The following is a 4,802-nucleotide window of genomic DNA, read 5'->3' on the forward strand; positions in this document are numbered from 1 at the left end:
TTTCTGTCATCTGAGAGGAAAAGAGGTAACATTACTTTGTGCAGTCTTTTGGGGAAATAACTCCTACTGAAAATCACTGTAGTATTTCAGTATAAGCAGCTATTTAGCCAATGTAAAGAAATAAAGACATAACAATTCAGATCTTGTAATAGAAATAAAATGATTGCCACTTTAAACAAAAGGTCATCCATCAGTCTCAGAGTACACTCTAATGCATTTATTACTTTAATCTACTGCTTTGGCATCATGTTACTAGCTCATCAACAAATTCTGAATTGCATCAAAGGGAGATATCAGCTCTCACAATGATATAGTGGTGTAGCTTATACAAACAGTGAATCACTTATACTGTATGTATGTCAGTATGGATTCCTGGTGCAGATGAAGTGCAAAGCCCTGAGAACTGAAAAAGTAAGTAAAGAACAAGATTATTTGAAGAACCAGTTTCTCATTTTCTTAATCTCCGAGATCTAAGTCATCACCATGACAAGGATTGTACTCTGTGAATATTTGTTTTGAGTTTGTTATCCTGAATAAGCTCTATGACCATTTCTATAGAATTAAGGTTTGTGAGCATATATGTCTGTGAATGTTGAGTTGTTGTTGAATGTTCTGTTAAGCAGAGAATTTTCTTCTTGTATTCTGGGCAAAATCAGAATTCAGCACCATTGTTTCTTTAATGATTAGAGGAATGGATTGATGAGAGAAATAGATCATGGTGCAGTGGAATTGCCAGGTCACAACCTGAACCAGTACTTGAGCACTTGAATGCCTGCAGTGGGAGAGCCCTGATCCAGCCTTCCTCTCTCTTTCCTCAGTGGTACTTCCGGCTGTGCTTCCAGAAGCGCCTATGCACTCAGAGTCTGAACAGTTTCCCCCCCCCCCCATCCTTTTCCTGCATGCCAGAGTTTGAACTGGAGAAGACTGCATTCCTCAGCTAACCTTTTTCCCAAACTGTTGCTGGGAGGGGTGAGTTAATTCTTCTTTCTTTGACATCTTGCTGTATAGCACTCGTATCTCAAACAGGGGCTCTGTCATTGCTTTTGTTTGCTTTACACATGGTTACTTTGGGATACTAGGCAAATGAAAATCATCCTTTTTAAGGGTATTTAGTCTAGAAAGACTTTCATTTTAACATAAGGATGGCAGATATTTATAGTCATATGGGGTACATGTTAGCACACTTTTTGTTCTTCATGTAAGGACATAAGAACCAACGCAATATTTAAAAGGAAAATGAAATTTATTGGCTTCAGATCTCTGAAATAAAGTCTATGAAAATAACAGGAAAAAATGTATCACAGCCTTAAAAAAATACAACTGCAAAAAAAAAAAGTATTCAAGTATATATGACTAGATGATTATTAGGTAACAGTTTTGAGTTTTTTGAAGTCTGATTTATGTTAAGATCAGAATTCATTTAATAATTCATCACAGAATAACAGAGTTACTGAATCACAGAGGAACATAAAATCACTGAGGTTTGAAGGGAGCACTGACAGGATCACAAATTTAGGTCAGGTAGAACAGGTTGTCCAGTTCTGTGTGCAGTTAGGTTTAGAATATCTCCAAGGCTGGAGACTTCAAAGCCTTTCTAGGCATCCTGTGCCAGTGTTTGATCACTCTCACAGTTAAGAAAATGAATAAATAAATATTTTCTTGTGTTCAGATGGAATGTACAGTTTTTCATCTTTGATCCATTGCCTCTTGTCCTTTCAGTACACACCACGGAGAAAATCCTGAAAGAGCCAGAGGCCTCGGTTTTTTGTTATCTCCATTCAGATATTTGTACACATTGAAAAGACTCTTCTGAGCCTTCTCTTCTCTAGAAGAGCCTTCTCCTCTCTAGTTCAAGCTAAACTGCTAGAATTGACTTTCCGGAGAACCTCACTTATTTCAACATCTTTCATGAGTGTGTTTTATTTCTTTTTCATATCTAATATTGACTAATCAATTACATATTTAAGTTTATTTAGATCTCAGAGGAGATAGATTTTTCTCTGTAACTGATTTTGTTTTCTTTAATTAATGGTTTATATGTCAAAGGATTTAAGTTCCTTTTAGAGTGATTAGGTTAGTGACTATGGAATTAACACTAAAGATTATGTAAAATTGTGTTTTCCATCAAAGTGAACATTGTATCAATAGATGAAAGACTAAATCTGGTTTTTGTTTGTTTGTTTGTTTGTTTGTTTGTTTTAATGAGAATCCTGTTCTTACTTTATCCTACACAGGAACTGTATACTAATTTATAACTATAAATTATAAATTTATAAATGTCTCCTTGGGCCTCATTCAATGCTGAATCTGGAATTTGAACTGATTCCCAAAATAACAAATCCAGATCAAAATGCGTAGGAGTAAATTATACACATTAAACTAGAAGAGTGCAAGAATAGTTCAAGACTTGCAAAGAGAAACTAGGGAAAAGCATTCTGCTGATCCTTAATTGATAGAAGAGCTCTTATGAAGCTGGGAAGCACAACCTGCATTTACCAAAAATTTAAGCAACATGGGTGAGTCCTTTAGCTGTAGTACAACTTCTCTAAACTGGATGTATAAAGCAACACTGAAGTGTATAAGTACAACTGCCTACGACAACAGTGCATCAATTTTCATTTCAAAATCATATCTGATATTAACTAATTTAGCTAATTTGCTTGCAAACTGTTACTAACCATAGTCATCCTATTAGAGTGTATTCACTAGCTGAGGTAGTTTAAGCATAAACTATATGCTTGCAGAAAATGTTCTTTAAATGTTTTCTTCAAGCACTCTTTGTTGAAGGATTGGATATTGTTTGAGAATGTTCAGAACTGGATATTTAGTACAATACAAACTGGAATTTATAAAAAGATACAAATAAAAAGAGCGGGGGAATATACTGTAAAATAGTTGGAATCAACAAGGGAGGGCTTAGAATGTTTTCTAATCACTCTCTTAGTTTGAAAAACTAACAGATGAATTTTAGAGATGAATAAGTAAAAAGCAATAACAATTTGTATTCAAGATTGGATATTTATTTTAGTTTTGCATTCTTGTCCATTTGTTTATTTTCAGTGTATGATCTGCAACATTGTTAAAGCAGCAATGTTGAAAATAATATTAATGTATAATGACATGCACTATTAACATGTTTAGATTGTGCAAGACACTATAACTTGAATAAAAGTCTCAGAAATGAGTGAAATGTACTTTGTTTCTATGTCTTATCCTTAGTTCATAAAAACTGACTAGCTCCACTGAAGCCTGTGAAGATATTTGATCCACACCAGGTAAAAATTCAGTAGGTCTCAAGGGTATTTGAAATATCCAGCATACTAATACAATTGTACTGTTAAATTGGCTAAATTATAACTGATGTGTGTCTTCTTTATTGAGAAATTTGAAGCTTGGTAATTATAACTTAATACTGTTATCCCACATGAACTAATACAATAAATTATTTAGAACACCAAGTAGATATATTTTAAGGTGTTAAAACCGGATGTGTTCTAAAGTACTAAAATATGAAATACCAAGGAAAATCACTCCAGTGCTTGGTAGATTCACTCCTGAAGCATAGCTTTCATTCTGACAAATAAAGAAGGTGTTGTAATAGGCGGTTGCGAGGATATGAGGTGTAACGAGAAAGGCCCCCTCCCCGAAGGAATAGGGACAAGTTGACCAAAGAATGTACCCGTGACGCAGGGAAAATGGCAAACTAAGATGATCCGATAAGCTACCTTTTGATATGTCAGTAGATGGAAAATACTGCTTCATGCTTCATTGCTACATGCCTCAGCAAAAATATCCAATCAGCATTAAGGGAGTAAGCTTTAGACGGCAATAGTGGATAACAAGTATTATAAAAGTAGTGCTATACCTTTGAATAAAAAAAGCTTTTCTTGCTGCTATTGTGTGTGTGTCTGTGTGTGTGTGTGAGTGTGCTTTCAAGTGGTGCCGAAACCCGGGAACGTGTGAGTGAATGTGTTTTCAAGTGGTGCCGAAACCCGGGAACGTGTATGTGTGTTTTCAAGAAGGTAGTTCTACTGTAACTGAACCCATCAACAAAATTATAGAACAATTTACATTTTCGCTTTTGGCGTGAGTTCCTATTGTACGTCAATATTTTATAGTTACAAAAGCTGTTTTAGCATCTCATCCCAAAGGAAAAGGAATCAAGACCTCCCAACTGTAATATTTGAATCTTCCTTGACTCCTCCCAACTGCTTGTGGCATTCGTGAACTAAAAAACATGCCTTCACCATATAGATATGTTTTTTTTTTTTCCATATCTGATAAAAAAAAGCAAGAAGTTCCTTTACCCTTTTGATCTTTTTTTCAGCAGTTTCACAGAATGCTCATACTGTCTTCAGCTCTTTCACAGACTTTAGAACACTATCATTTGGTACTGTAGAAGACTTAAAACACACAGGCTGCTTTATAGAAAATAGAAATTATGAACTTCCTCTGCACTGTTAATATCTTTAAGGTACAAATAAACATTTTTGCAAGAGCGTTTGTCTAGAAATGATAAATATTATGCTTTCTCCTCAGAATTCCACAGTAAAAAAGGGTATTTTACCTGTCATTCCTTTAACACCCTAACTTAATTTACAGTAGCTTTTTCAGTCTACCTGTACTAAGAAAATAAAAATGAGGTTGAAAAATATATTTTTTTTTCTAAGTAGCAGTTCATCATATACTGCATATACTGTTTTGTGTTTGTAATACTTATATCGCTATGCTTTGTCCTTCTGGATAGATGTTGAAAACAATTGAATTGATTAAGAAAATCTGATAACTCTAGAGGTAAAGTT

The 4,802-nt window shown here is 34.5% G+C and overlaps 2 long non-coding RNA genes across 2 annotated transcripts in view; both read left to right on the forward strand.

The window, feature by feature from the left end:
- LOC110408715 lies at positions 770-3,184 on the forward strand. Its single transcript, XR_002444512.1, has 2 exons — positions 770-969; positions 1,720-3,184. It is a non-coding gene; the product is annotated as an uncharacterized LOC110408715 (long non-coding RNA).
- The window catches only part of LOC110408709, a 10,384-nt gene continuing 9,564 nt past the window's right edge, over positions 3,983-4,802 (forward strand). The window contains exon 1 of the long non-coding RNA XR_002444511.1: positions 3,983-4,794. This is a non-coding gene — a long non-coding RNA (uncharacterized LOC110408709). The remainder of the gene's footprint in view (positions 4,795-4,802) is intronic.

The sequence above is a fragment of the Numida meleagris genome, chromosome 1 (genome assembly GCF_002078875.1).
Source record: "Numida meleagris isolate 19003 breed g44 Domestic line chromosome 1, NumMel1.0, whole genome shotgun sequence".
NCBI lineage: Eukaryota > Metazoa > Chordata > Aves > Galliformes > Numididae > Numida > Numida meleagris.